The sequence below is a fragment of the Leptodactylus fuscus genome, chromosome 10 (assembly GCF_031893055.1).
Source record: "Leptodactylus fuscus isolate aLepFus1 chromosome 10, aLepFus1.hap2, whole genome shotgun sequence".
Classification (NCBI taxonomy): Eukaryota; Metazoa; Chordata; class Amphibia; order Anura; family Leptodactylidae; genus Leptodactylus; species Leptodactylus fuscus.
The window spans coordinates 62324502-62350461 of NC_134274.1; the positions used below are offsets into that span (position 1 = coordinate 62324502).

A 25960-nucleotide genomic window follows, 5' to 3' on the forward strand; every position below is an offset into this window, starting at 1 on the left:
CTTATCCAATAGTCATGTGCCACAGCTTATGTTATAACCAATCATGTCAAGTCCAACCTGCTTTTGTCTGTATAAATGCTACTCTCTGTAACAATAAATCAGAACTCTTTTAATACACCACCATCTTGTGTCTTAATCAGTTCTCCAGGCCTAAAGAAGATGGCTGCAGTCCATCTAGGCCTGTTAATTAATTATTTAATTTGGAGCTCTGCAACATACTCTTATGAGGACCATTTGATGTCCCCAACATGCTTGATTACAGATGTACGCCCAGGTTGCTCAGAGAATACATCTGTATTCCTAGCTGCAAACTCTTTGCACTCTTGTTGCTGGTTTTTTGTGAGGGTCTCTGATATTCCTACCCCTGCTGCTATCTGTAGTCCCAACTACAGCCTGTGGGGGTTTCATGGGACATAGTCTGCTTACAGAAAGATCTCCAGCTAAACTCTCTTGGCTCCCTGTAAGCAGACTTTCTCTGTCTTTCCACGCCTTTAGCAAGTTTACATGATAAACCTGTTCAGGTTTTCTCCTACCTGGCTGATGGACCTTGTAGTTCACTTCCCCTATCTTTTCCATTACCTCATAGGGGCCCTGCCATTTGGCCAGAAACTTACTCTCCACTGTGGGAATGAGTACAAGTACTGGGTCACCGGGTTTAAAGGTCCTTGCCCTCGCTGACCTATTGTAAACACGGCTTTGAGCCTTTTTGGCCTCCTGCAGATGCTCTCTAACCATGCGCGTAACTGCCGCTATCCTGTCCTGCATACCAGCAATATGTTCAATGATACTTTTGTGGGGGGTGGGTTCTTGCTCCCACGTCTCTTTGGCAATGTCCAATAGATCCCTAGGATGCCTGCCGTAGACCAACTCAAAAGGAGAAAACCCAGTGGAAGCCTGTGGTACCTCACGGATGACAAACATCAAATAGAGTAACAACATCCCAGTCTTTTCCATCCTTGCTCACCACCTTTTTCAGCATACTTTTTAAGGTTTTGTTAAACCGTTCAAGTAACCCATCTGTCTGGGGATGGTAAACAGATGTGCGCAATTATTTAATATTAAAGGGGCTCTATCAGCAAAATTTTGCTGTATGAGCCCCACATACAGTGTTGGCCAAAAGTATTGGCACCCCTGTAATTCTGTCAGATAATACTCATTTTCTTCCAGAAAATGGTTGCAATCACAAATTCTTTGGTATTATTATTTTCATTTATTTTGTCTTCAATGGAAAACCATAAAAAGAATTGTCAAAAAGCCAAATTGGATATAATTCAACACCAAACAAAAAAGGGGGTGGACAAAAGTATTGGCACTGTTTGAAAAATCATATGATGCTTCTCTAATTTGTGTAATTAACAGCACCTGTTACTTACCTGAGGCACCTAACAGGTGGTGGCAATAACTAAATCACACTTGCAGCCTGTTGAAATGGATTAAAGTTAACTCAACCTCTGTCCTGTGTCCTTGTGTGTACCACATTGAGCATGGAGAAAAGAAAGAAGACCAAAGAACTGTCTGAGGACTTGAGAAGCAAAATTTTGAGTCCCTCTCCAAAGACCTGAATGTTCCTGTGTCTACTGTGCGCAGTGTCATCAAGAAGTTTAAAGCCCATGATACTGGCTAACCTCCCTAGATGTGGACGGAAAAGAAAAATTGCCGAGAGATTTCAACGCAAGATTGTGCGGATGGTGGATAAAGAACCTCGACTAACATCCAATCAAGTTCAAGCTGCCCTGCAGTCCGAGGGTACAACAGTGTCAACTCGTACTATCCATCGGCGTCTGAATGAAAAGGGACTGTATGGTAGGATACCCAGGAAGACCCAGAGACATAAAAAAGCCAGACTGGAGTTTGCCAAAACTTACCTGAGAAAGCCAAAAACGTTTTGGAAGAATGTTCTCTGGTCAGATGAGACAAAAGTAGAGCTTTTTGGGAAAAGGCCTCAACATAGAGTTTACTGGAAAAAAAAGAGGCCTTCAAAGAAAAGAACATGATCCCTACAGTCAAACATGGCGGAGGTTCCCTGATGTTTTGGGGGTGCTTTGCTGCCTCTGGCACTGGACTGCTTGACCGTGTGCATGGCATTATGAAGTCTGAAGACTACCAACACATTTTGCAGCATAATGTAGGGCCCAGTGTTAGAAAGCTGGGTCTCCCTCAGAGGTCATGGGTCTTCCAGCAGGACAATGACCTAAAACACACTTTAAAAAGCACTAGAAAATGGTTTGAGAGAAAGCACTGGAGACTTCTAAAGTGGCCAGCAATGAGTCCAGCCCTGAATCCCATAGAACACCCGTGGAGAGATCTCAGAATGGCAGTTTGGAGAAGGCACCCTTCAAATCTCAGGGACCTGGAGCAGTTTGCCAAAGAAGAATGGTCTAAAATTCCAGCAGAGCATTGTAAGAAACTCATTGATGGTTACCGGAAGCGGTTGATCGCAGTTATTTTGTCTAAAGGTTGTGCTACCAAGTATTAGGCTGAGGGTGCCAATACTTTTGTCTGGCCCATTTTTGGAGTTTTGTGTAAAATGATCAATGATTTGACTTTTTTTTCATTCTCTTTTGTGTTTTTTCATTGCAAGCAAAATAAATGAAGATATTCATACCAAAGAGTTTGTGCTTGCAATCATTTTCTGGAAGAAAAGGAGTATTCTCTGACAGAATTGCAGGGGTGCCAATACTTTTGGCCAACACTGTATGCGTGAATAGCCTTTAAAAAAGCTATTCAGGCACCGCTAATCTTATTTTAAACCCCCATCCCGTTTAAAGGCTATTCACGCATATTTGGGGCTCATACAGAAAAATTTTTTGCTGATAAAGCCCCTTTAAAGAGTTTGCACAATTCCCTGGTGACTTTACACTTGAACGGGGTACCCTGATCTGTGAGGATTTCTTTGGGTAGACCCACTCGGCGAACAACTCTTTGGCTATCAACTTTGCCGACGTGGAGGGATGGCTTCAGGATATCGGGTAGCATAGTCCATGACTACCAAAATATGCTGATGCTCTCGAGCGGACTTAACTAAAGGACCTACCAAGTCCATGGCAATCCTTTCAAAGGGCATCTCAATAATGGGCAGAGGTACCAGGGGGCTTCGAAAATGTGCCATGGGCGCATGCAACTGACAGTCTGGACATGTTTCACAAAACACTTTTGCTTCATGATATACCCCCGGCCAATAAAAATGCTGCAATATGCGGTCCAGTGTTTTTGTGGCACCTAGGTGACCCCCTAGCACATGTTTATGTGCCAACTCCAGCACCATCCGGCGATAAGGCTGGGGTACCAGTAACTGCTTTAAGGTCTCACCTCACACCCTGGCAACTCTCTATAACAACTCCTGGTTGACAACCAGGCGGGGGAACACCTCATCAGCGCCTGGGCGCTGAGTCACACCATTGATAACAATAACATTTTCCCAGGCCCTTTGCAAAGTGGGATCCTGGTGTTGTGCTGTACCAAAGTTATCATGAGACACTTTCAAATCTGACATCTGAAGTTCGGTACCAACCTCCTCGGTTTCACTTGCCATTACCTGGGGAAGGAGAGGGGGTGTTTTGGTTGCCTGTCTGCCCCTTCCCCGAGCTAGCCTGAGGACTGTTTTTTTTTTTGTCCCCCACTTGGAATTCAGCCTGGCTGAATATTGGGTGTCTGCAGTGCTCCTATTAACTCCTTCCCGACAGAATAGGAGCACTGCAGATACCCTATATTCAGTAGACCGGGCACTTTTAGACACAAGGATACTTTTTGTGTGATTTAGAACTTTTATTTACTTTATTTTTTATATATTTTGTTAAAGCCTTTCTCTTTTTTCACTATTTTCTGGGAGATTCTACACATTTGTATTGTGGCTGTTCAGAGCCCCCCCCCCCCCCCCTCCCCAAAAAAAAAAAAAAAAAAAAAAATTATTATTATTATTATTATTATTATTATTATTTATTTATTTTATTTTTTTTATGCAGGGTGGCTTTTTCAGCAAAAAAAGGCATATGTGTCTTATATATGTAGACTTATTAATAGGGGAGGCACGAGTGCTGGGGTTGGCATGACACAGTTCAATCCTAAGGGTATCGAAGCTGCAGTTACTCATGGCACTTAGACAGGGCAAAAGATATAACAGCTGAATTATCACTTCGAAAAACTTGTAAGGGAGCGTTCACACTAAAGTCATTGTCCGCTGCTAGTGGCCGTTCACAATCTTGCACGGACATTAGCAGCGGACACTAGCTGTGTCCGTGACATTTTTCATTCATTTAAATGGCGATCGGGTGCGTTCTTTTGCACTCCGTGCCTGTCCTTAAGTGTCCGTTCCTAAAGATGACCGACTTTTCAAGCAGACAGCAAAACCCGACGTAGGCATGTCTTTTGATTCTGTTTGCTGCTTTTTTTTTACAAACTTACTGCCCATTCCCACCTCCTGTTACTTCTATCCACATCTGTCTGTCTCTCCTTCACTCACGTATGTGCAGCTCCCATTCTCTGTTCACCTTCCTTAACCACCTTATCCCATCTTGTGCTTTTGTGCAACAAGTCAGAAATCTTGTCTGAATGGGAGAACGCAGAAAGACAATTATTTATCCCCAGGGAATTTAAAAATCGTCTGCTCTTTAATTCTGGGGATTCTGGGTTATGGGACGAGCTACCTAAAGTAGATATTCTGGTAGCTAAGGTAGTCAAAAAAACTGCTAAACCTTTTGAAGACTCTTTGCAGCTGAAGGACCCTATGGAGAGAAACACCAAAGTAAGGTGCTTTTTTCCATCAAAAAAGAGGGACAAATTGTGGCAATCGATGCGCTCTCTCAGGATTGGGGCATGGAACTGGTGTATGCCTTCCCTACATTTCCTCTGATACCCTTGGTTCTAAAGAAAATATGAAGGGAAAAAATAAGATTGACCCTGGTGGTTCCATCTCGGCCCAAGAGAAGTTGGTTTCCCATTCTAAAACGACTGGCCCTGGAGCACCCAGTTCCTCTTCCCTTGATACTGGACCTGTTATCTGAGTCTGCTGCTACATCCAGATCTAGAGACTTTGAATCTAACGTCCTGGATCCTGAAAGGGCCATCCTGAGGAAGAGAGGATTATAAGATGAAGTTATTTCCACTCTCAAACAAAGTCATAAAAAAGTAAATTCTTCTATCTATATAAACATATAGAAGAAGTTCTGTTCATGGCAACTTCTAAATATCCCGGATCAATTTCTTCCAGATATATCAAAAATCATTGATCTTTTGCAGGCAGGATTTAATAAGTAGTCCCCTGACAATGCGGGGTGCAAAACGTGCGTTGGGGCTCTGAGTGAAGGTCCTAGTGGTGAGCATCTAGTCCTAGTTTAATGTAATATATCTGCATATATATCTGTAAAAATAACACTCCCATTGACTTCAATTAAATCTTTTACACGTGTAAAAAGAAAACATGCTAAAAAACGCGACAGGATCAGCAAATGAGGTTCATTGTAACGTTAAACATCTGGGTAAAAATAATCCAAATGCAACATAGGTCCTAGGGCAGGGGTCCTCAAACTGCGGCCCGTGGGCCACATGCGGCCCGCCAAGCACTTCTGTCTGGCCCCGCTGACAACGCCGGCAGGCGTGCATTTATAATGAAGCTCCTGGGGAGCTCGGGCCAGGCCAAGGAGCGCACTTCACTTTACCTATTGGAGGGCACCTCTCCCAATGTCTGTGCAACCTGCTCTGCCTCCGGCCCACTGTTTAAAAAGTTTGAGGACCCCTGTCCTTGGGAAATAAAGCTGGGAGAGTCACTGGTGGAGAAGGACCTGGATGTGTTTGTAGATCACAGATTAAATTACAGCAAGCGATGTTAATCTGCTCTTTCTAAGGCTTGCAGGATATTGTGAAGTTGTGAAGGGGTATGGACTTATGGGACATGAATGTAATATTTCAACTGTATAAATCACTTCACCGGACCCATCTGGAATATGCAGTTCCGTTATGGGCACCAGAAAGGATATCCTAGAGTTGGAAAAGGTTCAACAAAGGGCCACAAAACTGCTAAGGGACATGAAAGGAGTAAAATTAATTTAGTTTGGAGAAAAGGCTTTTAAGGGTAGATATGATAACCCTGTATAAATACTGTATATAAATGGCCCATACAGAAAATATAGGGAAAAGCTTTTTCACTTGAAATCCTCTCAAAAGACAAGGGAACACTCCCTCTGTCTGGAGAAAAAAAGGTTTCTTCATAGGCTGTGAATCTGTGGAACAGCCTACACAAGGCACTGGTCACATATGACAGCTTAAAAGAATGATTAGATCCCTTTTAGGGAACAATTCCATTAAAGCTTATGGAAAGGTAAAGGGTGTTATGCCCTGAAATATCCTGGTTGAAGTTGATAGATATATTTCTTTCTTTTCAACCATACCAACTATGTAACTATGTACCACGAAACAATTGATACAAATTTACAGAAGACAAAATTGCCCATAGTGTTCATCAGTCTGTTTTACTTAGGATTGGTCAATATCGTATCAGCAGGAATCTGATGCCCAGCAATACCACAATCAATTGTTTGATAGCCTTTGCAGCACCATGAATTTGATCAAATTCTAAGAAAGAGGCCACACATTGTAGTCATTTTTGACTTTGGCTCAAAAAACCTCGACGAAATCTGCAACAACAACAAAAAAAAAATTGCGTTTCTGCAATGTGGGGCCTTAGCCTTACAAAGCTTTCAATGTGATAGTAGCATTGTGCCTAATCTTTACGTTATGAATCTTTACATTAGGTTTTTGTGTTTGAATTTTAATGATTTTTTTTGTTAAATCTTTACAGCTTCTATCCATGCTATGAACACACCAATGCTACCAATATCTTTAGAAGTAAAAGATGTTCCACAATACTTCCGGTTACAGAAAACAGTATCTGGCGACGATTCTACATTGCCTCAAGGTTCTTTGGCACAGTCACACAATGAAACTTTTTTTATTCCACGTCTGGGGGCCCGTGAGCCACATGTAAGGGCATCACTTCAGCACATACAGAGCCAAGAGGTAAGATATATGTTTTCTGAAATACTTAAAAAGACATGCAGTAGGTTAAAATGCTTAAAATATATCTTAGTTACAAACAACTTTTTTTATGATTGAATTTTGCATTTAAATATAAGAATCTTTGTAATATATAATATTAAGGATTTCTGTTTCCTTCTCCACTTAACTGTTTATCTGCTCCTTATCTTCAATCTGACTAATTCTTTACATTATATCTTCCTCCATATTCAGCCTCAGACATAGAGTTCTATGGAGTGAGGAGGAGGGAGTGAGGTTCTTCTGCTTCTTCTGACTAGTTAATTAATTTATTGCCTAATCTTTGCTATGGCTTGTTATCTATAACTAAGGCTAGGTTCATACCTGCACCTGGTTTCCGTTCGGCTTGAAAAATATGGAATACTTTTCTCTCTGCATTTTTCGGGGGGAAACCTGGTGGACCCCATTATAAGTTGATGGTTTCCGCAAGTAACCACATTATAAGCAGATTGAGTTTTTGTTTTTCGAATGCTAGAACATTCTGAACCTAGTGTTGGAATTGTTTTTTATGTTTTTTTTTTTTAAAGGAACAGCACAATGCAACAGCAACATTTATTTGAGTGTCTTTTTTTAAATCCCCCTTCTCTTTTCATAGACTTATGTAGAGAAAGTGCATCAGCTTTCCGTCGCTGCATCCCACTCCTGATTAGGCCCGGATGATAGGGGGTATACCAATAGCACTGGAAATGGCCAGAACATGTAGGTTGTCAATGGGCATTTGGAGGGGGATTAGGGTCACCCATATCTCCCAATTGTTTCTTAATTGGGCCAAGGTTCCACCATTGTATGCATAAATTTGTTCATATTGGTAGTTCATTGATACCATGGAAATCAGCTCCATCAATGTCGGACAAGAGGTAGACTTCTATCTTTGGGGAATAAGTATGCAAGCCGCCCCACATACTTTGCATATGACAGTCCTATACTTGCTTGGCGTCGTATGGACGCCCAACAGGAGCAGCGCCAGCTCGGGTGTTGATCCCACCCCACCTCCATACAGTTTATTTTTTAATGAAAAAACAAATATCCAAAAGGGCTGTATAATCGGGAAGTGCCAAAACACGTGGAACAGTGAGCCAATCCCTCCACAACCTCTCCAACAAGAGGGGCAAAGAGGATAGAACTTATATAGACAGAGGGGAGGGTAATACCAGCGTAAGAGCAATTTGCTATATTGTTCCAAATGTGAGTCGCATACCGTGGATTGCTTAGCCCAACTAATTGCCTCCCGCCAGCAACTGACCTCAAATCTGCTGCCGAAATTGTCTTCCAAAAGACTCGTGTTTGGATTTCTGAAAGGTGCAGTCCATGTTCACAGTGCGGTACAGAGTTTTCATGTTATAAGCAGCTGGAGAAGTTTGTGGGTGTAGCAATGGAAAGCAATAGGTAAAAAAGCCTCCCATTGATTTCAGTGGGGGAGCGCACGTGTGCCGTCACCCATAGAGTCAATGGGATCTGTTTTAACGCCACTCACTCTGAACGAGTTTTACGTTCAAAATGAGCGAGCGTTTACTCCGTGTGAAGGCTCCCTAACTGTTACCATCTAATATTCTTAAAGGGATACTGTCAATATGGATTCTGGATGGTCAATTAATACCTTAGCACTACAGGTCTCCATCATTAAAGAAAATTATTAAGAGGGACAGTGGACATCCTTGTCTCGTGCCATTTGAGATATGGAAGGGGTGGGACAGAACCCCATTTGCCAGCACTCGTGCGGATGGACTAGAGTAGAGTGCAGATATTGCAGTAGCTATGGGCTCTGAAAGACCAAATTTATGTAAAACCTTAAAAAGCTACCTCCCAATGAACGCTGTCGAATGTCTTCTCCACATCCTTCTACAGAGAAGGTGTCCGCCAGATCCGAGCCACCGCAATCAGTGTGATCACACGTCTCGTCCCATCTGGAGCCTGTCTCCCTTTTATGAATCCCACCTGGTCACAGCCTATCATGGCTCCGTCAATGACCTTAAGATGGTGGGCTTTAGAAAGGATGGCCTTTTTAAGAGCAAAATCATGTACAACATATGACATCTCGTTGAGTTCGGCCAACTCCCTTTGGGTGCAAGACTCTGTGGGCACAATCCAACTTAATTTCACGGGAAGGGGGGGCTCCTGAAGAATAGCGTTAAATGTTGCCTCCAGTGTGACATTTAAGTCCTTGGCCCTGTTAGTCTCATAGAGGCCCTTGACTCTAATATTGTTACAGCGCCCACGATTGTCCAAGTCCTCTGTGTGGCGCTGCGTTTCCTGCACAACCTGACATTGGAAATAGACCGAAGTCTGAAGCTGGGAAAAATGGACCCGAGTCTGGTTGTGGTCCTCCTCTAAAGTCTCCACCCTAGAAATGATTTGCTGAAAGTCTTTCTGTAAAGCAGGGATTTCTTTGCGGGAGACACTAGTGACTTCAGCAACCATAGACTGAAAGTCCTGTCTAGTCAGTAGGTGAGTAAGTAGCTGGACCCATTGAGACTGCATAGGAGCAGGGGTTGAAGCCTGGTCACCATAGTGTTGGAGGGGGGACAATGATGGAGCCTCATCTTCAATATCCAGTACAGCGTACAGAGAGATAGAGGGGGTTGCCCCGAATCTAAATCGTCACCCCCAGATGGGGAGGAGGGGGTCAGGACAGTCTGAGGGGGAATAGTAGAGGTGGAAAGTGCATGGTGCCAGAGTTATACAGGAGCTATAGTTCCATACACAAAGGCAGCAGTGTAGGGATCCTGAGGAGCATCAGTAGAAGCTGAAAGGACAGGTGGAGGCAGGGCAGTGCTTTGCAAGTGCTGCTGACTAATCTGTGTTGGCTGTAGGGAGTTCAGGTTCAGGCTACAGCATGGAGGAAGTAGTAGCAGGTGGGCATAGGCCAGTACTCTTACTGAAGATGTTGAGTATAGTATAGAACAAGTATAACAGACTTAAGAGACCCCTGCACTCCGAACCTGTGAAAAATTCTAGCTAGATAACCCCAGTGGACCCTGTCAAACTCCTCATCCAAAGTGAGGAGCAGAGAAGGCGTTCTGCCCATTGAAAAAGGTTCATAAACCTCCTAGTCCCATCTGGAGCTTGGCACCCAGCCACAAAGCCCACCTAATCTGGTTGTACCATGGAATATAATACAGCACTATGGGTCTGCAAGGATTTTAGCATAAATTTTAATTTTAATTCAATAAGAAAATTAGGCTGAAACTGGAAGGGTGTTACTTGTTCTTTCTCTGGCTTGGGTCGCCTGTAGCATCTCTCTCAAATGTCTTATTAGAAGACACAGCAAGGTGGGGCCAGAATTATAGAGAATAGTAGTAGTAATTGTAGTAATTCTTAAGTAAATCTGTCAGGACCAAGGGCCATGTTGAGGTTTCAGGGATGTGATGGCAACAATAAAGTCCTTAATAGAGAAGGTGGCCAAGAGTGACTGTGGTTTGGACTGGGGTATTTTAGGCAGAGGGAGAGTTTGCAAGAAGCTTTTAATATCATCATTGGAAGGCTTTGGAGTTGAGGGATCTATCTTTGTTTGTATAAAGACTCATAGTTTAACTTGCTGGGCATGGATGGATCAAGTATTTTAAGGCTGTGTGAGTCCACTAGATGTGCTATGCGGGATTTAGTCTGAATCTGTTTCCCATTCTTGGCGTAGGAACAAACCAACTCTATTATTTTGCAAGTAGGATTGCAGCTGAAAACGTTTAAAGAGGACCTTACATATCCTCATGAAAGTGCGGTTTTATATTCCGCTAGAAAGTCGTCAAAGCACTGAATTCAGCACACTGTCGGCTTTCCAATTTATTTTTTTTTTCCCCCCGGGGTTAGAGATATCCGTGCTGTTAATTTCAGCACTGATATCTCCCCACTGTCAGGAGGACAATCTTCATGGCTCAGCCTCCTCCCTCCCCCGATAGTACTCTAACATAGCCTTGTACTGTCAGAGGGGGCTGAGATGTGAAGAACACCCCAGTACAAGGCTATGGACAAATACTGTCAAGAGGGTCAAGAGTAATGACGCTGATCTATGAGGAATGCCCTTCTAACAGAGAGGAGATATCGCTGCCGAAATTAACGGCACTGATATTTCCAGCAGTGGGGTTTATAGCAAGAAAGCTAACTGTTTTTCTGAATTCAGTGCACTGTCGCTATCTAGCGGTGTATAAAACCGCACTTTCATGAAGACATGCCAGAAGGATTTGCAGTTAGAGTCTAAGGGATCTAAGTTGACTAGACGTTGATGGAGGGGGAGACTCCTTATTTTTCTTTTCCAAAGTGGCAATATTAGTAGAGATGAGTGAACACCGTTCGATAGAGTAGCTATTCGATTGAATATCAGGCCGTTCGAGGTATTCGATTCCAATCGAATTCCAGGTCGCATACGCAGTAAAAATTTGTATCCCCTCCCACCTTCCCTGGCGCTTTTTTTGCACCAATAACTGCGCAGGGGAGGTGGGACAGGAACTACGACAACGGAAGCAGTTAAAATTTTTTTATAAAACCCATTGGCTGCCGAAAACATGTGATCTCTCATTTATAAGAACGGCCGCCGGCATATTCTCCATTTTTGCGGTCAGAGATGTTGAGGGCTAGATAGGCATTAGCTTCAGATAGGCAGGGAAAAACCGAAGAACAAGAGCAGCCCTTCTCAGAGCTATACACTGCAGGGACAGGAGTCCAGCTTTCCATGGACGGTGGAAAACTGGGATACAGAACAGTTCGTTTCAAACTTCTCTTTTCGGGTCCTTTTCTCCCTCTGTTGAACCACTTCCCCTCAATACGGTGTGATACACTAAACAATATATTTGATACTCAGGTCGCTGATGTCTACCTATTCTCAATGGCAACTGGTGGCATTCTTCAAAGTCACACAAGTACAGTTAAGGATTGTTTGATGCCATATCTCATCCTTTCACCCTCACAAGTTTCTTTCCTAAAGTATAAGGAAACTTTAATGAAGGACAATCCGAACATCTGGTGTAACCATTGTGACAGGACCAGGGTAAAAGTGGGAGAAGGAGTATACGTTTCTCCCAGGTTCCTGTCATACACAATCTAGGTGCAGCTGAGCAAAGCTGCGCTCCTGGCTGTTGGGTCTTACCAAAACCCTGGTAAAGGTCTGGCTGCTGGAGCAGGGAGTATTGGTGTCTCTACTCCATTCAGCCACTCCAGGTTTTGGGATATGTGGGGATAAATCCTTGCTATCCAGAAGTATGTGTATAAAAGGGCATAAGGAAAATGTTTGTTTTTGTACCGTGTTAGCCAGTGGTAAGCCTCTCCCCCCCCCTCCTGAAATCCTATCCCTGTGTCCAGTTATACATAAATATGCAGCCTGTAGAAAGTGTTTTTAGATATATCTGAAGAAGCAGCCAGAGGAAGCTTCGAAATGTCATATTCTGTCATCGTTATGAGTTAGCCATTAAAAAAGATATCACCTACTGAAGACTTGCAAGTTTTTTGTTTTCTTATATAAAAGGGCAGTCAGCCCACAGATATATGGCTCTCTCTGCTCCTGGGAAACTACTTGTGAAGTTGTGAGTAATACTGCTGTTTTTGTGTTTAGGGAGCTGTGCAGAAGGCCCAGCTCTCATAGTTAGGATACCTGCTGTTGAAGGTAGAAGCCGAATGGCTACAATTTTATTTTGTATTGTTTCTGTTTTGTTTTGCCTGAAAAACCCTAATAAAACTGGTTACGGCCAGTTGCATCATACTTGGCTGGATTGGATTTTCATTTTGTGCCAAAAGTGGTCAAGACAGCGATCCCTGAGCTAATCCTGTTACACCGTCCATTGCCAACTGCAGCACTGGAGTTACTATCTCTGGAAGTGGTACACCTTTTTCTCTGTGTTTAGCCATGCTCAATGCTATGCTAGCTGACTACACTTGGTTGGTCAATGTTTATCTTAATGCATATCGCCAAGGGGCATCAGATGTGTTTCTCAGCACTGAGGCCACCTCCTCTGAGCTCCCAAAGGAACTTCAGCAGATTTGTGTATTGCTGCAAAAGAGAAGAGAAAAGTCCTTCAAAGAATATCAAGTGAATGGTGCGGGTTTCCTCAAAAGGGGGCAAGGGTGGGATGACTCTGTTGGAAAGATTGGTCATGTTGGGAGGAAAGAGGGGCAGACTCTAGGGTATGAACACGACTGTAGGTAGTGGCTGACCGGTTGCTTGAAAAGCAGCTGGAAGCATTATCCTCTAGCCATTGTAACACCTCTTCCCGGTGCTCGGGCCTGGTCTGCGTTGTACCCTGCACCCTGCTTAACACAGCTGCCATATCAGGAATTGTGATGAGTGCATGCTAATGTTTCTTGTCCAGTGGAAAGGATGGGATAGAATTTCACATAAGTCTGCCACCCATGGAAACTCATGGTGCAGAAACTGAGGGAGCTGACTTTGATGAACCCTTGGGTTTTGTAGATGGAACTCTATCAAAGGTCTCTGCTGCTCACACACCCTGCTCAACATACGGTATCTAGTGTTTCAGCGTGTGGTGACCTCGCACAACAACCGGTGCTTCAGGCAGATGTGGGCATTGCTGGAGTGTATTGAGGCTAGCACCAGGTACTGTAGACTTGCCAAAGTGGGAGCACAAGCGCCGCACTTTAACCAGTAGCTTGTGTAAATTGGGGTACGTTGTTAGAAACCGTTGCACCAATAATTTGAAAATTTGGGCCATGTGTGGACCGTGTTTGAGTCTGACAAGCTCCAGATCTGCTACCAGGTTCCGGCCATTATGACATACGCCAACCTGCACCTGGGCCAAGGTGCATCGGGGCAAAAAACATTGCCATCTCATCCAGGATGGCATCCCTGACCTCGGAGGCACTGTGCTGTCTGTCCCCCAAGCTGATGAGCTTCAGGACGGCCTGCTGACGTCTCCCCACGCCAGTAGCTGGGGTCAATTCAACGGCGGAGGAGGAGGGTGGTGTTTCCACACTCCTGCCAGGAATATTGGATGGGGAGACGAGGCAGGCCGCCACAGTTTGCGACCCGGTCCCAGCCTCAACCATTCAGCCAGTGTGCCGCTATTGAGATTCAGCGTCCCTGGCCGCATGTGCTTGTCCACGCGTCGATGGTCAAGTGGAATTTTGTGCAACTTAGCGCAGAACTTAGGGCCCGCCTGATGTTATGGGACAAATGCTGGTTCAAGGCTCAACTCACCCTAAGGGCCAAAAACACTGCTGGTGAATTTTGTTCCGTTCCAAAGGACTCTGTGTTTAGATTTGGCTCAGTTGCAGCTCCAGAACATGCCTTTGAAGGCATGGTTTCCTTTAGTAGCTCCACCTCAGCAGGATGATGATGGTGAAGCTTTGTTAAATCTGGTGTCGGAAGGGAAAGGGGTTTCTGATCTACATCTAAAATACTGGAGCATGTTGTTTGGACTATTAACACCTGATCAGAACCCTGTAGAGGTAATGTAGAGTCCCATATTAGAAGACCATTACCGGTAGTAGTGGTTTCAGCCAATTCTCCACCTTTGCGACCCTCTAAATAGAAGTTACCCCCAGGACTTGATGCCAAAATGTTATCAATGTCACAATCCAAATCAAGGTCAATGTCTGGGTCCTCAGTCCAATCCACTGCATCAATCCATCACAATGAGAGTGATGGTTCTGGAACCACTGTTTTAGGGGCTAAGAATTTTAAAGGGGCTAACACTCTGCTGGCGCAAGGCTCAACTCACCCAAAGGGCAAAAAACTCTGCTGGTGCAAGGCTGAAGTCACCTGAAGGGCCTCAATCTCTGCTGGTAGCTCAGCTTAAGGGCCTGTAACTTAATTTGGAAGGACTCACGTTAAGGGCCATAAAAGTGAATTTTGGAAGGTCTTACCACATCACACACACACACACATCCACAATGACAGTTCAGGGTGGGTACTGATGGATTTCCCATTGCCTATTCCATCTGTGGTTGTCATTGGCAATGTGATGTATATGTAAAAAACATATATAGTATGGGAGGAATAGAACTAAGTGATAGCATAGGGGAAAAGGACTTGGGCATAATAGTAGATCACAAATTCAACATGAGCCAACAGTGCGGTGCTGCTGCAAAAAAGGCTAATAAAATTCTGGGATGTATTAAGACAAGCATTGAATCTAGATCAAGAGAGGTCATTATTCCGCTGTACTCTTCCCTGGTCAGACCACACCTGGAATACTGTGTACAGTTCTGGGCGCCTCAATTCAAGAAAGACATCGATATATTGGAGCAAGTCCAGAGAAGAGCAACCAAAATGGTGGAAGGTCTGCAAACCATGTCCTATGAGGAGCGGCTAAAAGAACTGGGATTGTCTAGTTTGCAGAAGAGAAGGCTGAGGGGAGATTTAATAGCAGTCTACAAATATCTGAAAGGTAGTCACAGTGCAGAGGGATCTACCCTATTCTCATTAGCACAAGGAAGTACAAGAAGTAATGGGATGAAACTAAAGGGAAAGAGATACAGATTAGACATTAGGAAAAACTTTCTGACAGTGAGGGTAGTGAGAGAGTGGAATAGGCTGCCACGGGAGGTGGTGGGCGCTCCATCAATGGAAATCTTCAAGCGGAATCTGGATAAACATATAGCTGGGATGATTTAGGAAAACTGCACTCGCAGGGGGTTGGACCTGATGGCCCTTGAGGTCCCTTCCAACTCTACCATAAAAGTTAAAAAAGTGATTTAAAGGGGTGCTTGTTAATGTTTCTTTTGCTTAAATTTGGGTTTCTGTCCATCCATTTGGAGAAGAAAAAAGGTTTCCAGGTATTTTCTCACTTTGTTAGAGGTTTTTTTGAGTGTGGAAAGTGTGTAGTTGATAGGCTGTGATGTTGGGGTAAAACAGTGACTTGGGCTTGTTAGATGCCCCCAGGCATGCTTCCCCTGCTGTCCCAGTTGCATTGCAGAGGTGTTGGCATCATTTGCTGAGGTGTCATAGTGGACTTGGTGACCCTCCTGAGTCAAATGGTGGTATCCCCTGAAACTAAGCATTTTTCCCTTATAGACTATAATGGGGTTCGATATTCGATCGAATAGTCGAATATTGAGCGGCTATTCGAAACGAATAACAAATATCGAATATTTTACTGTTTGCTCATCTCTAAATATTAACAACTAAAATGTGAAAATCATGTCGTCTTTTATGCTTGAGTTGAGAGCCAAATTTAATGAGGACCCCTCTAATGTAAGCTTTGTGTGAATTCTACAGAATATATGGATCCAAAACTGACCCAGTATTAATCAGGAAAAATTCTGATTAGAAAATTCTTTGTTTCTAAAACACAGGTCAGAAAATTGCTGTCAAAAATGCAAATGATGGCCGTAAATATACTGTTTTTTCACAGAGGGTTTTGTGGTCAGTATTTTGCATTAGTGTTTGATAGCTACAGTCAGGAGTCCAAAACTTCTAATGTTTAATGTTCCAGTTTCACCTTTCACAATGAAATTTTGTACTTCAGAATCTAAAAAGATATTATCATTGCAAATTGGTTTCCAGTGTAATTTCTCCCTTTGTTTATTATGATAACTCTTGGTTATTGTATAATTTGTACTTTTGTCCTTTTATTACAGAATATTCCATGGGAAATTTTGGGAGCTCGGGTTAAAGGGATTCAAGGCGAGATTGTTGGTGGAGTGATATCACTTTCTGATCCTGTGGCACGTGTAATATTTCACCGCTCAGGGATTGATGGTCACTCAAGAATTTCCCAGGATCAGTGTGTAACAGTGCAAGCAGAGCATGATACGTTAAGTGTTCAAGGATCCTGCAGAATACAAGTGAGTGGTAGTCTGTATTTATTACTTTTTTGTTTAGATTAAGGTGTCTATTCATGCACATCAATGTGCTGCTAAGTCATTAACAGTGTTGCAGTTTAAAGGGGTTTATGGGCAAATAAAAGTGTGCTTTTTAAAAAAAAATAAATAAATGTCTGTCAGTGCTACTAATGGGTTAATAAATGCACCCATATACCTTTTAGCGTGTTTTGAGTGATTTCTGTGTGTCTCTGGATGCTACTGGTATCTCCTGCTTTTGTTTACATGCTCAGCTTCCTGCCCCCTCTCACCTTAATCCTCCCCTTTTCCCTTTCTCCCTGCCTCCTATACACCCCCTCCTTGTCTCTCTAACTATCCCACCCTTCTCTACCTACTCAGCCCAATCCCCTACCCATATTATACTCTTACCTTCCAAGCTTCTTCCGGCGAGACAGCTCCTCCTGTACTCCTCCATCTCAGCAGGAATGATCCACCTGTACTGTTGATGCTTGGAAGCTCAGTAGAGGTGAATTACCGGTGAAGCGCACAACCAGAATAATTACAGAGGGAGGAGCTGTCTCACCGGAAGAAGCCTGTATGGTAAGTATAATGGGGTGTATGGGGGAAAGTAGTAGTGACAATCCGTTTCCGGAAATAGGGAAATGCATTGTTATCGATAATCAGAAAATGTCTATGTCTCAATGGACTCAGGATTACAGGAAGGAACCATACACCTCCTTTCACTCCATGGATCTGCACCGTTTTTCTGGCTCAGTACTGAGCCAAGTATCTACACCTTGGCTGAGGCCTACTCTAGATTCACCCTGGACCACACGTCATAAACCTTGGGTTGTATATCTGGACTCCAGCACTCTGCCTGTCACCTTCTCACAGTACATACAATGTAGCATTTAGTGAGGTGAAGTAAATTCTTCTAACGTATTGGGGATTGTCATATTGACAATATCACAATATTGTGATATTGGTAAGGATTAGAGATGAGCGAACACTAAAATGTTCGAGGTTCGAAATTTGATTCGAACAGCCGCTCAATGTTCGTGTGTTCGAACGGGTTTCGAACCCCATTATAGTCTATGGGGAACAGATACTCGTTAAGGGGGAAACCCAAATCCGTGTCTGGAGGGTCACCAAGTCCACTATGACAACCCAGGAAATGATGCCAACACCTCTGGAATGACACTGGGACAGCAGGGGAAGCATGTCTGGGGGCATCTAACACACCAAAGACCCTCTATTACCCCAACATCACAGCCTAACAACTACACACTTTACACACTCAATACCACCTCTCTGACAGTAGGAAAACACCTTGAAACATGTGTATTTGGCACTTGCAGTGAGGAGAGCTTGTCACCAGCAGTGAATTTGGCCCTTGTAGTAAGTTGAGGTTGGCACCAACATTTGTTTTGAAAATCAGGGTGGATTGAGCCTCTAACCAGCAGACTTGGGGCAAATTCATGGTGGAGGGAGCCTCTAAAAACCCCAGTTTGGACCAATTCATGGTGGAGGGAGCCTCTAACAAGCCCAGTTTGGACCAATTCATGGTGGAGGGAGCCTCTAACCAGCCCAGTTTGGACCAATTCATGGTGGAGGGAGCCTCTAAGCAGCCCAGTTTGGACCAATTCATGATGGAGGGAGCCTCTAAACAGCCCAGTTTGGGCAAATTCATGGTGGAGGGAGCCTCTAAAAACCCCAGTTTGGACCAATTCATGGTGGAGGGAGCCTCTAAAAACCCCAGTTTGGACCAATTCATGGTGGAGGGAGCCTCTAACCAGCCCAGTTTGGACCAATTCATGGTGGAGGGAGCCTCTAAAAAACCCAGTTTGGACCAATTCATGGTGGAGGGAGCCTCTAACCAGCCCAGTTTGGACCAATTCATGATGGAGGGAGCCTCTAAACAGCCCAGTTTGGGCAAATTCATGGTGGAGGGAGCCTCTAACCAGCCCAGTTTGGACCAATTAATGGTGGAGGGAGCCTCTAACCAGCCCAGTTTGGGCAAATTCATGGTGGAGGGAGTCTCAAAAAACCCATTTTGGACCAATTCATGGTGGAGGGAGCCTCTAAAACCCCAGTTTGGACCAATTCATGATGGAGGGAGCCTCTAAAAACCCCAGTTTGGGCAAATTCATGGTGGAGGGAGCCTCTAACCAGCCCAGTTTGGGCAAATTCATGGTGGAGGGAGCCTCTAAAAAACCCAGTTTGGACCAATTCATGGTGGAGGGAGCCTCTAAAAAACCCAGTTTGGACCAATTCATGATGGAGGGAGCCTCTAAACAGCCCAGTTTGGGCAAATTCATGGTGGAGGGAGCCTCTAAAAACCCCAGTTTGGACCAATTCATGGTGGAGGGAGCCTCTAAAAACCCCAGTTTGGACCAATTCATGGTGGAGGGAGCCTCTAACCAGCCCAGTTTGGACCAATTCATGATGGAGGGAGCCTCTAACCAGCCCAGTTTGGACCAAATCATGGTGGAGGGAGCCTCTAAAACCCCAGTTTGGACCAATTCATGGTGGAGGGAGCCTCTAACCAGCAGAGTTGTGGGAAAGCAGGGTGGAGGGAGCCTCTAACCAGCAGAGTTGGTGGAAATCAGGGTGGAGGGAGCCTCTAACCAGCAGAGTTGTGGGAAAGCAGCGTGGAGGGAGCCTCTAACCAGCAGAGTTGGTGGAAATCAGGGTGGAGGGAGCCTCTAACCAGCAGAGTTGTGGGAAAGCAGCGTGGAGGGAGCCTCTAACCAGCAGAGTTGTGGGAAAGCAGGGTGGAGGGAGCCTCTAACCAGCAGAGTTGTGGGAAAGCAGGGTGGAGGGAGCCTTTAACCAGCAGAGTTGGTGGAAATCAGGGTGGAGGGAGCCTCTAACCAGCAGAGTTGGGGGAAATCAGGGTGGAGGGAGCCTAGTATTAGCAGAATTGTGCAACGCTTATGGTGGATGAGTATGAGGATGCGGAGGAATTGGAGAGGTTGAGTACAGACATGGAGTTTCATGTTGGGGTGCTTTACACAGGTGGGCACAAAAATGAAGGCTCTATCCAGTGGTGGTTCATTTTTATCAAAGTGAGCCGGTCGGCACTCTCAGCTGTGCGCTTGTCAGTGATGATGCCACCGGCTGCACTGAACACCCTCTCAGATAGGACGCTGGCGGCAGGACAGGACAGCACCTCCAAGGCATATAGGGCAAGTTCAAGCCACAGGTCCAACTTCGACACCCAATACGTGTAGGGCGCAGAGGGGTCGGAGAGGACAGGGCTGTGGTCGGAAAGGTATTCCCGCAACATGCGCCTATACTTCTCACGCCTGGTGACACTAGGACCCTCCGTGGCGGCACTTTGGCGAGGGGGTGCCATCAAGGTGTCCCAGACCTTAGACAGTGTGCCCCTCGTTTGTGTGGACCGGTGAGAACTTGGTCGCCTACTGGAGGAACTGCCCTCCCTGCCGCCAACGTCACATGCTGGAAACATCTCCATCATATTCTGCACCAATTGCCTGTGGCAAGCATTGATGCGATTGGCCCTCCCCTCTACCGGAATAAAAGACGAGATGTTGTTTTTATACCGGGGGTCAAGGATAGCAAAGATCCAGTACTGGTTGTCCTCCATGATTTTGACAATACGCTTGTCGGTTGTAAAGCACCCCAACATGAACTCAGCCATGTCTGCCACAGTGTTAGTTGGCATGACTCCTCTGGCCCCACCGGAAAGTTCAATCTCCATTTCCTCCTCATCCTCCATGTCTACCCATCCGCGCTGCAACAATGGGACGATTCGAAGTTGCCCGGGAGCCTCCTGTATCACCATCACATCATCGGACAACTCTTCTTCCTCCTCCTCCTCCATTAAATGCGATGAAGCGGACAGATGTGTGGACCTACTCTCCAGCTGTGACGGATCGGATGTTATCCCTGACTCCTCTGTGTGATCTGAGTTATCCCTGATGTCAATCAGGGATTCTCTCAGAACACACAAGAGCGGGATTGTAAGGCTCACCATCGCATCCTCAGAGCTCACCCTCCTTGTGGACTCCTCAAACACCCGTAGGATGTCACAAAGGTCTCTCATCCATGGCCACTCATGGATGTGAAACTGAGGCAGCTGACTTTGTGGCACCCTAGGGTTTTGTAGCTGGTATTCCATCAAAGGTCTCTGCTGCTCAACCACTCTATTCAACATCTGAAACGTTGAGTTCCAGCGTGTGGGGACGTCGCACAAAAGCCGGTGTTGTGGCACATGCAGGCGTTGCTGGAGAGATTTTAAGCTAGCAGCGGCTACTGTCGACTTGCGAAAGGGGGCGCACATGCGCCGCACTTTCACCAGTAGCTCTGGAACATTGGGGTAGCTCTTTAGGAAACGTTGCACCACTAGGTTGAAGACGTGGGCCAGGCATGGAACATGTTGGAGTCCGGCAAGCTCCAGAGCTGCTACCAGGTTCCGGCCGTTATCACAAACGACCATGCCTGGGCCCAGGTGCAGCGGCTCAAACCATATTGCCGTCTCATCGAGGAGGGCATCCCTCACCTCGGAGGCAGTGTGCTGTCTGTCCCCCAAGCTGATCAGCTTCAGCACAGCCTGCTGACGTCTACCAACGCCAGTGCTGCAACGTTTCCAACTCGTAGCTGGGGTCAATCTAACAGCGGAGGCGGTGGCAGAGGAGGAGGCGGAGGAGGAGGGGGGTGTTCTTCTCGTGTCCCTGCCAGGAATGTTAGGCGGGGAGACGAGGTACACCGGGCCAGTTTGGGAAGCAGTCCCAGCCTCAACTACATTCACCCAGTGTGCCGTCAGTGAAATGTAGCGTCCCTGTCCGCATGCACTTGTCCACGCGTCGGTGGTCAAGTGGACCTTTGTGCAAAGCGCGGAACTAAGGGCCCGCCTGATGTTGAGTGACACGTGCTGGTGCAAGGCGGGGACGGCACACCGGGAGAAGTAGTGACGGCTAGGGACGGCATAGCGAGGTGCCGCAGTTGCCATCAGGTCCAGGAAGGCGGGAGTTTCAACAAGCCGGAACGCCAACATCTCCTGGACCAGCAGTTTAGCGATGTTGGCGTTCAAGGCTTGCGCGTGTGGGTGGTTAGCAGTGTATTTCTGCCGCCGCTCCAATGTCTGAGAGTTGGTGGGTTGTTGTAAAGAAGCGCCTGATGGTGCCTTTGATGGTGCAGGAGAAGGAGATAAGACAGGAACAGGGGAGGATGAGGAAGAAGTCAACAAAGTGACGGAGGCAGATGAAGTGGTGTCCTGGCTCGTCCTCTGGAGTGCATCGCCAGCACAGTCAGCAGTGGCAGTGGCAGTGGCAGAGGCAGTGGCAGGGGCGTGAACGGCAGGCGGCCTTTGTCCTGCCGTTGCTGTCTGCCACTGATTCCAGTGCTTGGATTCCAAATGACGGCGCATTGAAGTGGTGGACAGGTTGCTCTTCTCAGAGCCCCTAATCAATTTCGAGAGGCAAATTGTGCAGACAACACTATATCTGTCCTCTGCGCATTCCTTGAAAAAACTCCACACCTTCGAGAAACGTGCCCTCGAGGTGGGAGTTTTTCGGGGCTGGGTACGAACTGGAACATCTTGGGAGATTCCGGGTGTGGCCTGGCTTCGCCTAAGCTGCTGACCTCTGCCTCTAGCTACCCTTTTTGGTGCTGCACCTGCCTCAACATCCACACTACTTTCCCCGCTTGACATCCCCCCTGTCCAGGTCGGGTCAGTGTCCTCATCATCCACCACTTCCTCTTCCAACTCCTGTCTCATCTCCTCCCGCACAATGTGCCGGTCAACTAGATGCCCTGACGGCAACTGCGTCACATCATCGTCGATGAGGGTGGGTTGCTGGTCATCCACCACCAAATCGAACGGAGATGGAGGAGACTCTAGTGTTTGAGCATCTGGACACAGATGCTCCTCTGTTAGGTTCGTGGAATCGTGACGTGGAGGGGCAGGTTGAGGGACAATGAAAGGAGCGGAGAACAGCTCTGGGGAGCAGGGACAGTTGGGGTTATTGTTCTGTGAAGCTTGGGAATTTTGGGAGGAAGGAGGACAAGACTGTTGAGTAATAGGAGGAGAGGAGGCAGAGTCTGACTGGCTGCTGGACAATGTGCTGTAAGCGTTCTCTGACAGCCATTGCAAGACCTGTTCCTGGTTCTCGGGCCTACTAAGGTTTGTACCCTGCAGTTTAGTTAATGTGGCAAGCAACCCTGGCACTGTGGAGTGGCGCAATGCTTGCTGCCCCACAGGAGTAGGCACGGGACGCCCTGTGGCTTCACTGCTACCTTGCTCCCCAGAACCATTCCCCCGACCTCGCCCACGGCCTCGTCCACGTCCCTTTCCGGGAGCCTTGCGCATTTTGAATTCCCAGTTAGAAATTGGCACTATATACCAGTAGCAAAAATTGTGGGTGCACGTAACCCCAATATATTCTTTGAATTACCAGTCAGAAACTGGCACTATATGGCAGTAGCAAGAAATGAGGGTATTTGTAACCCCAATATATTCTTTGAATTCCCAGTCAGACAATGGCACTATATACCAGTAGCAAAAATTTTGGGTGCACGTAACCCCAATATATTCTTTGAATTACCAGTCAGAAACTGGCACTATATGGCAGTAGCAAGAAATGAGGGTATTTATAACCCCAATATATTCTTTGAATTACCAGTCAGACAATGGCACTATATACCAGTAGCAAAAATTGTGGGTGTATATAGCCCCAATTCTATTGCTAGGGGACTTGCAGGGTATTTCTGAGGTGAAGGTGGGGGGGCACACCGTTGGAACGGGGATTTGGGGTGTATATATGGGGTATACGGGAATACACTGTCAGTGTGTTCCATTCAGGATCCTGGGAAAGCTGGGTTGCGGCGATTGAGCCCGTCAGTGCCACGTTACACTGACAAGCTTCTCCCTGGAATTGAAGTGATATGTAACCCCAATATATTCTTTGAATTCCCAGTGAGACAATGGCACTATATGGCAGTAGCAAAAATAGTGGGTGTATATAGCCCCAATTCTATTGCTAGGGGACTTGCAGGGTATTTCTGGGGTGAAGGTGGGGGGGCACACCGTTGGAACGGGTATCGGGGGTATATATCGGGTATACGGGAATACACTGTCAGTGTATTCCATTCAGGATCCGCGGAAAGCTGGGTTGCGGCGATTGAGCCCGTCAGTGCCACGTTACACTGACAAGCTTCTCCCTGGAATTTAACTCTTATAAGAGCTGTTGGTTGTCTTCTCCTTCCTATCCTAGCCTGTCCCTGCCTACCCAGAATCTAAGCCCTAGCTAACTGGATGGAAACCTCCGTCCCCGGTGAATTGCAAGCTCAGAATGACGCGAACCTGGGCGTCGCTGTTCTTTTAAATTAGAGGTCACATGTTTTCGGCAGCCAATGGGTTTTGCCTACTTTTTTCAACGTCACCGGTGTCGTAGTTCCTGTCCCACCTACCCTGCGCTGTTATTGGAGCAAAAAAGGCGTCAGGGAAGGTGGGAGGGGAATCGAGTAATGGCGCACTTTACCACGCGGTATTCGATTCGAACATGCCGAACAGCCTAATATCCGATCGAACATGAGTTCGATAGAACACTGTTCGCTCATCTCTAGTAAGGATATATGGATGACACTGGCCATTACTTTTAAGCAGGGGAGAAGTATAAGAGTTTGAGTGGCCCACAGCCACCTAACCCAGATTCACCCGATGAAGGCTTTGTCTGGAGACCTTCCCCAGATTATGCATTTATCGGGCGAAACTCATGTCGAGCGGATGTGGCGTTTTTTGGTTTGTTTTATTGCACTAACTGCACTTATATAGTGGTAAAATGTTTTTCTGACGTCTCCCTAATTTAAAAAAAAAATAAATTTTTTTTTTACTTTTTGTGACGTTGCTAGTATTTTGACCTCTGTGTAGCGTGTGTATTATTGCTATCCCCAGAAAAAATGGCGGATTTGTCAGCTTTGACTGAGGTTCCAAAGGAGTTAATGCCTGCGATCAAGACAGGGTTAAAAAAGTGGTACAAATATTTGTTTTTATGCTACGACTAAGGAGATTCTTTCCTCAAAGGACATAAACAATTCCTTGTTTTGTACCCTGTGTTTTATTTATTTATTTTTATATTCACATCGATGGATTAAAAGCTAACTTTTGGAGCCTTCACACGGAGTTACGCTGCACTCTTTCTGAACGTAAAAACACGTTCAGAATGAGTGTGTAAAAAGCAGCTCCCATTGACTTGAATGGGAGCCAGCATACTTGCGCTCCCCATTGAAATCAATGGGAGGCTTTTTTCCCTATTGCTTTCAACGTATTACGCGTGTAATACATTGAAAGCAGTGGCGTAACTACCGCCATAGCAGCAGAGGCAGCTGCCACAGGGCCCGGGACATTAGGGGCCCAGTGAAAGCCGCTACCACTGCTATCATTATATTCGGGGGTCTTTTTGGACCCCCGAGTATAATGATCGGTGGCCCGGGAGAGGTAAGCAGGGCCGGCGTTAGGGGGGGGGGGGGGCAAACTTGGCTATTGTCCAGGACCCCAGCACTTGCAGGGGCCCCCTCTTGGTGCAATACTTTCTCTGTTAATATAGGGAAAGTATATGTCCAAGGCTGCAGCAACGAGTGATACACAGGAGCCGTGTGAAGACTCCCTTTAAGTGATACTCGCATTGAGTAACATCATAAGTATTTATGGTTAACATCGTTTAGTGGCTACATACAGAATATGTCATTCTTTATTTAAAGTTATTGATTTTGGTGGAGAATCATGTTGTTAGTGGTACGACTATGGTAGTACAGTAGGGATCACTACTGGGGATTATAGATTACTACAGCTGGGACATGTATGGAGCTTGAGGGGAAACTATGCTGTCAACTTTTCTAACAGAGTGCATGGAACACATTAGCATTAGCGCTAGCGAATCAATTCGGGTTTGAATAGTAGAAATCTCAATGACTTAACCCTTGAAGGACACAGACCGAAAGTGTCCTAAGGACCAGGCCTCATTTTTCAAAACTGACTTGTCACTTTATATGGCAATAACTTTGAGACGCTTTAACTTGCACAGGTGATTTTGAGTTCTTTTTTTTTCATAACACATTGTACTTATTGTTAATGGTAAACACTAATCAAAATTTTTGTATTTATAAAAAATAAATAAATTGGAAATTTGGAAAGAAATCACAATTTTCAAAATGTGAAAGGCTCTGCTTTTCAAGCAGATAGTCA

The 25960-nt window shown here is 45.6% G+C and overlaps 1 pseudogene; it reads left to right on the top strand.

Annotated features, from left to right (window-relative positions):
• Positions 1 to 25960, top strand: part of LOC142183487 (transmembrane protein 132A-like) — an 86037-nt pseudogene that overhangs the window by 18755 nt on the left and 41322 nt on the right.